The sequence below is a fragment of the Protopterus annectens genome, chromosome 4.part0, assembly GCF_019279795.1.
Source record: "Protopterus annectens isolate FY-2018-M chromosome 4.part0, PAN1.0, whole genome shotgun sequence".
Lineage (NCBI taxonomy): Eukaryota > Metazoa > Chordata > Ceratodontiformes > Protopteridae > Protopterus > Protopterus annectens.
The window spans coordinates 589,362,557-589,374,828 of NC_056733.1; the positions used below are offsets into that span (position 1 = coordinate 589,362,557).

The window sequence follows — 12,272 nt, forward strand, 5'->3', positions numbered from 1 at the left end:
TGTAACTTATTTTACATAGGGGAAAGAGAGCCTTTAAAGTTCAGCTCCAGGAACATGTTCGAGACATTAAAAAAGGTAAAAATGGAGAGTCCAGTTGCACAGCATCTTAAACTTCATCATAACAGTGACCCGGGGGAACTTCAGGGGACAGTTTTAGAACAGGTAGTTTCTGATGTTATGGTAGTGGGGGCATAAAAATAAACTTTTATATAAGGAATCAATTTTTATTTTAAAATGTGGAACTTTGTCCCCCTGTGGGTTGAATGCTGAGTGTAATTGGTTAATTAGTTTTAGATTTGTCTGTTTATGTTTGAATATTTAAGGGACTGCTGTTTTATACTGATTTACTCATTGAAGGCTGTTTAGCCGAGGCACTAGAGTGTATTGGAATAAAAGATGTTATGTAGTCCAATCTCGCCTTCATTCTTACCTTTGGGTTCGGAGCCAAACCTCGGCTCCAACTCAAAGTCTTCAATTGGCTCGTGGCAAAGAGGTATCCCATCGTGTAACAGGTCTATTCCCCAGATCTCGTTTGCCGCTCTTTAAGCTCAGATGTGGTCTCGCTTTTGACCGTGGCTAAGTATATTGTTTATAAAATTTTTATAAACTTTTGACTTGTTGCTTCAAAAAGCTATTTTCATAGGTCTGTGTGTGTGATAGTGGTATTTGCCACCTGTATTTGTTTCTCTGGCTGTTTTTTGTGCCCTTGTCTGGCTGTTTGGGTATCCCGTTCATTTTCTTTTCCCCACAGGCTAGGCCCATTTAAGTTAGAGGACCTAGTCCTCCCCATTGTTTCTGTGTGGTTTTTGGTTTGGTGCTCCATTATGTCAGAGTTAGTGTTGTGTCTGGCTAGTGGTGCTTTCCTGCCTTTGTTTCCCCGGGCTAGGCCCATTTAAGTTAGAGGACCTAGTCCCCCCTGTTGTTTTCCCACTGGTTTCTTGGCCATTTGAGTTAGAGGCTCTGTTTCTTGTTAGTTGTGTCTAGTGCATGTACGTATTAATTTGTTCCTTTCAGTATGTTCAAGGATCCTAAGGAACACAGGCCTTCGGGCTTTAAAAAGTGTGTTGAATGCAGCAATAAATGTCTTTAACTGATGGGCACTCTGTGTGCGTGTGCTGCTTGGGGGCTATTCACCTCCAAGAGTCCTGCTTGTTTTGTCATTCTTTAGTCTCCATGTGCTACAGGAGAGGAAGAACAAGCTCATTTTGAAAGGACTGCTTAAACACTCCTTCGAGGAAGACTTGGCTAAGTCTTACATTGCATTACCCTCTCCAGCTAAAAAGGACAAAAAGACTTTCAAAAAGTGCTCTCCGCTGGTCTGTTTCTTCGGAGCTGCCAGAGAAAGTGGCTAGAACAGCTTCTCCTTCTTCGGTTCCATTGCCATCGGTGCCGAAAGAAGGTAGTCTCTTGACTAAGTCGGTATCGGCTCCCAGCCTTTTGGAGCCGGTCACGGATATTTTGGTTCGGAGCCAGTCTCCAGTTTTTTGACCGGGTTCTCCTTCACGCAAGTCCCCTTCTGTAGGGAGATCCAGATCTCCTACTTTATCTTCCAGGTCCCTTTCTGATGAAGATGTTGATAGGGTGGTAAAGAAACTGCTTCAGTCATCGGTGTTGGCCAAATTGATTTCGGCTCCGACCCAATCGGCTCCGGAGCCTATGGCCTCTTCATCCTTTGTTGTTCCTCCTCCGAGCCTTTCTCGGCCTTCGGAGCCAGAGTTGTCAGTTCCGTTGGGTGCCATTTAGTCAGTTCCAGTAGCCTCGCCTGGCCTCTCGGTTCCGATTTCCGCTCCGACCCCATCAGCCCCGTCCAAGGGGGCAACAGTCCACGGTTCTCCGGTCGAAACCGAGGGGGAGTGATCGGATCGATCTTCATCTGTTCCGAGCCTTCCTCTCGGTGCTTTTGCCCGAGTGAGCTTGGAACCGACATCTGCTTCGGACCTCATCCCCTCGGCGCCAAGGGCTACTACTGTTTCCCCTACAGTTAGTCAGCCTTCGGAGCCGGGGGATCAGCCTTTGAGGTTGTGAGGAACGTGCTGGCCAGGTCGTCAGCTGCATCCTATGGTACCGATACTCTGCCCCCTTCAGCACCGGTGTCAGTTTTAGTTCATGCTCTATCCTTGGGCAGTGGAGACCCTAAGCCTCAGGATACCTCCATATGTGGTCCCCAACTTTCTGACATATCCCCAGAGTTTTTGCCTGAGGAGCCCGCCAGAAAGAGATTGTGTAAGAGGAAACACCTTGACTCCACGGATGAGTCTCTCACATCGGACACCGACCTCGAGGAGTCAGAGGGGTCCCCCAAGTCGTCCTCTGAAGATATCTCTTTTTCAGATATCCTGGAGATCTTGAAGCAGAGAGGCGGCTGGCCCTCCAAACCCCCTTCTGATGAGGAGTCTGTGTTCCTGAAGGCTTTCAGGTCTCAACCCTCCGCCTCTTGGGTTTCTTCCCCTTTTGATGAGCTATTGGACCTTGTCTGTCGAAAGGTGTGGGAGACTCCTGACACCGTGAAACCGGTCCCAAGGAGACCCAATAAGTTTTTGTCCACCCCCTCTGACAAAGAGTATCTATCTAAAGGCATTCCAGTAGATGCCATGGTGGTGGCAGTGGCCACCAAGAAGGAACTTGCTGAAACTTCGTCTACTGTCCATCCGCCTATCAAGGAGTCCCGGGCTATGGACAGGTATGGGAAGCGTGTTTTTACTTCAGCGGCCTTTATACTGCGGTCACTGAACTACTTAATGCATTTTACGAGGTTCCAGAGAGATCTCCTAAAAGAGCTAGGAGATTCTCTACAGGGTAACATTTCTGATGCCGTGGCACAGAAGGTTAATGCACAGATGTCTACCTTAAATTCCCTTACCAACTCCTCCATGAGGCTGATCTCATATGCAGCCGACGGAGTGAGTAGGGCTGCGGGTTCCGGCGTCTCTCTTAGGAGACACGCCTGGATGCGCCTGTGCAATTTCGCGGAGGCCTTCAAGTCTATGTTCACCAATGCCCCATTTGATGGTTCATCGTTGTTCGGAACCAAGGTGAAGGACATTCTCACTAGGTGCGAGCAGGAAGGAAAAACCCTGTCTGCTATGGGAGTCCCATTTTTCCATGCCTTCTAGACCTTACCCCAAGTGCCAGAAGGGTGGGAAGATGTAGTTCAGGAAGTCGCAGAGGTTTTTTCAGGGCGCACAAAGCGATCCCCCCTCCGGAGGCAGGGGAGGGGGTGGAAATTCAGGTAGACACCACCCTAGAGGCAGAGGAGGCCCGCGTAACCAGGGGGTCTATGATTCCTTTCGTGGTTCTCCCTACCAGTGCTCCTGAAGGGAGGCCTGACTGTGCATCTTTGGAGCCAATCGGGGGTCGCATTTCTTTATACCCAGAAGCCTGGCAAGAAGTCACCCAAGACGAGTGAGTATTAAAGATAATTTCCAGAGGTTAACATATTCCCTTCTCTTCTCCTCCTCTGCCATCCAAGAGAATCCCAGACATTCCACCCAGTCACAGGGATTCCGCAACTTTAGAAATAAGAAAGTTGCTTTCAAAGGGAGCCATCCAGCCTGTCCCCACAGACCAAGTAGGATTAGGGACTTACTCCAGATTCTTTTTGGTGCTGAAAAGAACAGGGGACCTGAGACCCATCTTGGATCTCAGCCGATTGAACCTTCATGTACAAAAGTCCAAGTTCTGCATGGTCACCTTACAGTCAATACTCCCTCTGTTAGGGAAAGATGTGTGGATGTGCTCCATCGACCTCAAAGATGCTTACTACCATATCAAGATGAACAGGGCCAGTCATTTTCAGTTTCATGCTCTGCCCTTTGGTCTCACCACAGCCCCCAGGGTATTCACCAAATGCATGGCAGTGGTAATGGCTCACTTCAGATGTCAGGGATTCCAAGTGTTTCCGTACCTGGACGACTGGCTCCTTTCTACCACCACCAGGCATCTACTGTTACAGATCAGGGACGCCACCATTACACTGTGCCAATGGTTAGGAATTACTCTAAATTGGAAAAAATCTGCCTTGTTGCCCTCGCAGCATGTCACTTTTATCGGTGCTGAACTAGATTCGGTGCTCATGAGGGCCTCCTTACCAGAGGAGAGAATTCAGGCTCTACAACAACAGGTTTACGCTTTACTACCATTGAGGAAGGTCAGGGCAAAAGTGGTCCTCAAGTTATTAGAGACCATGGCTGCCACGATCATGCTAGTTCCCATGCCAGACTACACTTGAGGGTTCTTCAGTGGCTGCTTTTCGCCCAATGGTCACTGTAGCATATCCCACTCCCCCATTTTATTCTGATACGTGCAAGCGGGATCTACGCTGGTGGCTTCAGGCCAGCAATCTCAACGTGGGCAAACCCTTTGTCCCATCTTCTGCAGTTGCCACAGTGACCACTGATGCCTCCCAGATCGGGGGGGAGGCATTATCTTGGCAGGACTGTCCAAGGCACTTGGCAGTATCACGAGACCCATTTGTATATCAATGTCTTGAAGATGAGAGCAGTGCTATTAGCGTTGCAAGCACTTTAGAGCTCTCTCCCTCTAGGGACAATTGCAATCCACTCAGACAACATGTCGGTAGTGTGGTACCTAAACAAACAGAGAGGAACCAAATCATACCCCCTTTGCAGAGGCGCACTTCGAGTTTGGCAGTGGGCAGTGTCTTCCCAATGCTTTCTAGTTGCAACGCATATACCAGGGAAGTCCAACGTGATTGCCGACAGGCTGAGCAGAGCTATCCTAATGCCTCACGAGTGGTCCCTGAATAATTATGTTGCGGAAGAGATATTCCACAGATGGGGTCAGCCTTGCTGCGATCTGTTTTCCAGCCCCCTCAATGCCAAATGCAGCAGCTACTTCACCCTTATCCCCCCCGGATGGAGAGACACCCAGGGACGCTCTGGCTCACGATTGGCCCTCCGGTCTTCTCTACGCCTTTCCACTGTTGCCTCTCATATCAAAGGTCATTCAGAAAGCACAGTCTTTGGGGAGCAAAGTGATCCTCATTGCCCCACACTGGCCTCGTCAGATTTGGTTTCCCTTCCCTCTACCCTATCTAATGGACAAGCCCTGGATTCTGGACCCATTTCCAGATCTGCTGACCCATATGTCAGGACAGTTCCATCTCTCCATCCAGACCCTCAGGTTGACAGCTTGGCTGCTCCAGTTCCGTCCTTAGTCAGGCTTCATGATTTTTCCTCGGAAGTGGTTCATATTCCCACAAGCCTTCTACCAGGAAGATTTATTCCAGTAAATGGAAGAGATTTTCTATTTGGGCCCGTGAGAGACATATTGATCCTTATACAGCACCTATTTTGGCAATACTGGAATTTCTTTCTCAACTGTTTAGTCAGGGTTCAGCTGCGGCAACCATTAAAGTGCAATTGGCAGCAATTTCTACCTTTCACATTGCTAAAGAGCCCAACCTTATGGCTCATAGGCTTTGTAGGGCTTTTATGAGAGGGACATTGTTACTCCGACCTCCAGTCTTTGATGCAGCGATGCCATGGGACCTCAGTTTTGTACTATAGAAGCTCACCTCAACTCCCTTTGAGCCCGCAACTACGTGTGACATTAAATCCTTGTCATGGAAGACCGTATTCTTAGTAGCCATAACTTCAGCTAGGCAGGTCTCTGAACTCCAAGCATTATCGATTAGGCCACCTTATTTGGTGTTCCACAAAGATAGGGTCTCCTTAAGAACCAATCCTTCCTTTGTTCCAAAGGTTGCCTCTGTTATCAATATCAACTAATCCATTGAGTTGCCTGTGTTTTTTCCTGAATTCTCCAACAAGGCAGAATTTATTAAGTTTCATCAGCTGGATGTTCACAGACAATTGTGTTTCTATTTACATAGGACAAAAGATTTCAGGAAATCGGATCAAATGTTTGCCTCATTTTCAGACACTAGACGTGGGGTTCCGGTTTCTAAGGTAACATTGTCTCGCTGGATCTCTGATTGCATCTCATTTATTTATGCTTCAAATGGCAAAGAATTACCCTTTAAAGTGAAGGCTCATTCTACACTTTCTGTGGCTACCTCAACTGCTTTTCAGGCTAGGATGTCTGTGGATGATATTTGTGCTGCAGCAACATGGGCTTTGCCTCATACCTTTATTAGTCAATACAAATTAGATCTGGTCTCTAGAGGCAGATCTTCCTTTGTTTCCATGGTGCTCAAGAGTATTTTTCACTGAGCCACCCAAGATCAAGGTGCTAGGGACGCTGTCCCACAGGTAAGAATGAAGTCGAGATTGGACTACATAACGTCAAGAAGTTATGTACTCACCATAACGTTCGATGTATGTAGCCCATCTCGCCTTACATTCTTACTAACCCTCCCTCCTTCCCCCTCCTGGAGGACCTGGAGATATTGTCTCTAGGTATCAGTAGTCCTTTCTGTTGGGGTTCTTCTTCTTCTCGGTGTGTGTGTGTGTGTGTGTGTGTGTGTGTGTGTGTGTGTGTGTGTGTGTGTGTGTGTGTGTGTGTGTGTGTGAGCTTGCAGCAAACAAGATCTGGGGAATTAGACCTGTTGCACGATGGGATACCTCTTAGCCACGCGCCAGTTGAAGACTTCGAGCCAGAGTATGGCCGAGTCGGAGCCGAGGTTCGGCTCTGAACCCACGAGTAAGAATATAAGGCGAGATGGACTACATACATCGAACGTTATGGTGAATACATAACTTCTTGTTTAATAGCTTGTCTCAATCTACTGGCTTGTTTGTGGTTTGTAATTTTAATAAGTTCAGTTGTTTTATTTTTAAGTGCTAAATCTACTATGTTGATGGGATAATAATTAGAAATAGTTATCTGCAGTGCTTACTTGTAGGTTCATAGGTAAGTACTAGGCTGGTTGCCCTTGTGGTCCATTTAAAGCCTAGCCAGTTTCCCTTTTGGTGCTTGAATTAACCTATCCCATTTGGTGTTAGATTGGCCTTTCCCATCCCATGGTTGATAATTGTATATTAGCCCTAGTGAAAATAACTGGAATAACGCCATAGATAATTTGAGGAGATCCATGCATAGAATAAAGCATTTAAGAGATGCCTCCGTTCATTAGTAGTACAGGGGGCAGTCCCGAGGTTAATTTTCTGTTTCCCATCCATAGAACAAAGTTGTGTTTGAATGTAGATAGGGACGACCTTTGTTTTATGTGGATGGAGAATCTGTTCCAGAGCAGTGGTATCCTCTGCAAGATATACATGTCATCCAATACTGTTTTGTTAATACTGCAGAAGAGGTTTGGATCCCTAGAATGAGTGTTTCTGATGCCATTTGACTTAATGATGTGCAGTAAATCCATCAGTAATGGGTCGAAGCATGCCTTGTATGCCAAATATAGGTCACCTCCTTACAAGCTGTATGATACTGAGTATAGTGACAGGGCTTTGAGTCTGTCCATGTAGGACACACTGTCTATTGTACTTCTTCTTTTTCTTGTTTTTTCTTGTTTTGTCTTTTTGCCTTTTCCCTAAATGTTAAGTTTATGAGCTAAATGCAGCTTTTAGGGAAGCTACGGTGGTGGTGCTGTGGTAGCGTTGTCGCCTCACAGTTAGACGTTGCCCGTTCGATTCTTAGAGCGTCTTCTGTGTGGCGACATGCGTGAATGGGCGTTCCTTCGTTGAAGGTTGTGCGTTAGGCCCGGCAAGCCAGCACGTAAAACTCTACTGCCAATCATTAGCGGACCGGAGTTCCGCTGTGGCGACCCCTAACCAGGAAAAGCCGAAAGACACAAACAAACATAAAAATAAAAGTGAAATTCAAAAATAACTGATCTCTTATCACTTCGCTTGTGTTAATAAGAAGGCTGCTAAAATATAGGTAATGTAGAATCACTGTACCATAAAATAAGGTGTGAGGTGACCTTGGCTTGTTGTGTCCATACTTTAAAATGTGGGTGATGTCAGAACAATTTTCATTTTTCAGACAAAAAAAGTACAAATGTTATTTTCTAAAGTATTTGCTGTGGGTGGAGAGTAGGTTGTAGAGGGGCCAAGACTTTATAGGTGTCATTATTGCTTCTTTAAAGAAGTCTTTTACTGCACTACATTGTATTGTTATAGTACAGAAGAGACCACAAATCTGTATTGTTCATATTTCAGTCATCTTTTATACACTATTTCTCTGCATTTTTTCCCTATCTTTGAAAGCTGATTCACTGAATGCAACATAATCAAATCCATTTAGTTAAAATGCACATTCACCAAAATTGCACAAAACATGCTGCACACAATTCGTCTGACTGGTGGAAAAGATGTACCCAATCAAGAATCATAACAAGGACCATCTGCAATTTTAGATTTGTGGGACTACATGAGGTGTAAGATTCTGAATCTTCTCTTTCGGCTGTTCCCGTTAGGGGTCGCCACAGTGGATCATCTGTATCCATTTCTTCCTGTCCTCTGCATATTGCTCTGTCACACCAACCACCCGCATGTCCTCTCTCACCACATCCATAAACCTTATCTTAGGCCTTCCTCTTTTCCTCTTAGCTGGCAGCTCCATCCCTAGCATCCTTTTCCCAATATATACCCAGCATCCCTCCTCAGCACATGTCCAAACCAACACAGTCTCTGACTTTGTCTCCAAACCATCCAACCTGAGCTGACCCTCTAATATACTGATTCCTAATCCTGTCCATCCTTGTCACACCCAGTGCAAATCTTAACATCTTTAACTCTGCCACTTCCAGCTCTGACTCCTGCCTTTTTGTCAATGCCACCGTCTCCAACCCATACAACATAGCTGGCAAAACTACCCTCTTGTAGACCTTCCCTTCCACTCTTACTGGTACCAGTCTGTCACAAATCACTCTTGACACTCTTCTCCACCCATTCCACCCTTTCCACCCTGCCTGTACTCTCTTCTTCACCTCTCTTCCACACTCACCATTACTCTGAACTGTTGATCCCAAGTACTTAAACTCATCCACCTTCGCCAAGTCTACATCCTAACCATTCCTCTATCCTCCCTTGCATTCACACACACATATTCTGTCTTAGTCCTGCTGACCTTCATTCCTCTCCTCTCTAGACCATATCTCCACCTCTCCAGGGTCTCCTCAACCTTTTCCCTACTCTCACTACACATCACAATGTCATCTGCAAACATCATAGTCCATGGGGCCTCCTGTCTGATCTCATCTGTCAACCTGTCCATCACCATTGCAAATAAGAAAGGGCTCAGAGCTGATCCTTGATGTAATCCCACCTCCACCTTAAACGCATCTGTCACTCCCACTGCAGATTTCACCACTGTCACACTACCCTTGTATATATCCTCTACCACACTTCTCTGCCACTCCTGACTTCCTTATACAATACCACAACTCCTGTCTAGGCACCCTACCATATGCTTTCTTCAAGTCCACAAAGACACAATGCAACTCCTTCTGACCTTCTCTATATTTCTCCATCAACACTCTCAGAGCAAGCATCACATCTGTAGTGCTCTTTCCCGGCATGAACCCATACTCCTGATCACTAATCATCACCTCCCTTCTTAACCTAGCTTCCACTACTCTTTCCCATAACTTCAAGCTGTGGCTGATCAGTTTTATCCCTCTGTAGTTACTACAGCTCTGCACATCACCCTTATTCTTAAAAATAGGTACCAAATCACTTTTTCTCCACTCCTCAGGCATCCTCTGACTTTCCAAGATTTCATTAAACAATCTGGTTAAAGACTACACTGCCATTTCTCCTAAGCACCTCCATGCTTCCACTGGTATGTCATCTGGACCAGCAGCCTTTCCATTCTTCATCCTCTTCATAGCTATCCATACTTCTTCCTTGCTAATCCACTGCACTTCATGATTCACTATCTGCACATCATCCAACCTTCTCTCTCTCTCATTCTCTTCATTCATCAGCCCCTCAAAGTACTCTTTCCATCTGCTCAACACACTCTCTTCGCTTGTGAGATTCTGAATACATGTATAAAACATTCATTCATTCATTCACTCATTCATTCATTAAGTTATTTTTAAGTAACCCACTTTATTCTTGTATCCTTTCACGGGTTGCAGAGATGATGAAACCTGTCCTAGCAACCAGCTGGTGCAAGGCCTGAAAAATCATTCTGGACAAGCCATTGGTCCTTTACAGAACATGCGTGCACATGTGAATGCACACAAATATAGACATTTCTTCACATACACACTTAATGGCAGTTTGGTGAAAGAAGGTTCACTTGCGTATTTGGGTGATGTAATTCTTCACAAAGTGTATGGGATGTGTCAGTGAATGTGATGGAGTTTAAAAGTAGCATACATACAAGGTTCACTTGCGTATTTGGGTGATGTAATTCTTCACAAAGTGTATGGGATGTGTCAGTGAATGTGATGGAGTTTAAAAGTAGCATACATATTTATGGGGTCTACATATTAGAATTGTTTTGTTTGCTGTGAGTGGGCATCACTTCTATTACAGAATGTTGCCATTTGAGCTTTCCTCAGTCCACACGCTCTGCACTAAGACATTGGTAGTTGTAGATGAATGGTTTCCATGTGTTTCCTTATCTGGATGACTGGTTTCCACTTTCTCCATCTAATGACTCTGTGGAGGTGGCTATCTTTCAGGCATTCCCTTGGATGTAGTTCCTGTGGGTGATCATAAATAGAAAGAAAGAAAGAAAGGCATCTCTGTTATCTTCCCAGTGAAAAGCCATTATTGGGCTAAAGCTAGAAACCCTCTATTTTCATTTGTTGGTAACAGAGGAGTTTGTGACATTCTGGTTGAAGACAGTGCAGAGCCAAGGCCTGGATATTACTGTTCCTTTTGAGCCTTACAACAGCCATGCTGTTCTTATTACCACATGTACACCCTAGGGTGTAAGTTTTGCAATCCACTCTAAAGCATCAGTAGCTACAGAGCCACTACTTGCTCACATACCTACTGTTGATATTGGATTCTCGCCACCAAGCTGTGACTTAGTGGACAGTTTCCACCAGCCTTTATGTTGTTTTTAGATTTCTGCAGCCAGGTCTCTTGCCAGTTTGCATGATGAGACTGCATTTGTGAGTTGGTAAGCCTGCTTAGGTACCTGTTTGCTGCAGAGATTGTAGTCCCTCCTGGATAAGAGGACTCCACATCAGCTACAGGCCGCAGAGAAACACCTGCATCTGGGGTCTCAACTTATCTGGTTGAAAAAACAATCTATTGTGTGATACGTAAACAAGCAGAAGGGGACACAAGATCATGTCCACTGTACAGAGAAACAGAGCTCATCAGGTACTGGGCTTTAGACAGCAAAAGCACTGGAGAAGTGAGAAAAGTGATGGATACTTCATAGTTCATAGGTTAGTACTAAGCTAACTGCCCTTGCGAGCCATTTTAAGTCTAGCCAATTATGCCTTGTGAGACTCGAACCCTGCACCTTGTGTTTGTAAGGCAAACACCTTAACCATTAAGCCACCTTCCCAACTGTAAGCTGAGTCTCCAGTCAGCCCATTTGTTCTTTTAGGGCAGAGAGTTCGGCCTCCTCAGGGCTTAGTGGGAGTCCTATGCCATTCATTCTTCTGCAAAGGGGCCTAATCAGCCCCTCTGTTCCCCCTCTTATGAGAGTCTGGTAGTAGGTAGCAATCCAGTATCAGGTCGTGAGGTGCAGCCTACCGGTCCTGTCCCCCCCCGCACAGGGTGCTTGCTGATTCTCACAGTAGGAGGAGAAGGCATGCATGCTCCGATGCACACTTCTGTCGTATCCCAACTCTAGAGTAATGATTGCACATTGACAGCATGAGCCAGCCTGGCCATTACTGGTGGGTGATATATCCACCCACAACTGATGCCAGAAAACCAGTAACCTCCCTCTCCCAAGAATTGCACAAGTTGGCATCAGCCACTCAAGGTCATCCTTCCCCACCTGGGAAAGCAAACACCAGTGCTTCTAAGTGAATATTTGTCTGATCTGTAGTCAACACTTCATCCCCCCTGCTCCATGGAGCCAGGAAAACAAAGGTTTACATCTTGGTAGAATGTGGCTTTCCTCATCTGCTCAGTTCAGCAGGGCTAGGAGAAGGTGGAATGCATGCATTTTATCTCCTAGTGCGTGAAGTTCTTGAACTCATTTCCAGTGATGTTCTTCATGTTTCACTGTTGCAGTCATCAGCTGTGGGTTATCCCTGCTGTGGTAGCCCTCGGTCGGCCCAGATACCAGAGTCATTTTGTGCTCCAACTGCTGTCGCCTGTAGTCTGACGTCAGGTCATAAGTGCTATAAAATAAGGCAGCCGACGTCATTACATCATTCTTTCTTGCCATGGAGCCCGTAACAGAAG

General features: G+C 45.8%; 1 protein-coding gene across 1 annotated transcript in view; it reads left to right on the top strand.

The window, feature by feature from the left end:
• The window catches only part of DHX37 (DEAH-box helicase 37), a 1,097,190-nt gene that overhangs the window by 1,069,877 nt on the left and 15,041 nt on the right, over positions 1–12,272 (top strand). The gene's annotated exons all lie outside the window — the stretch shown is intronic.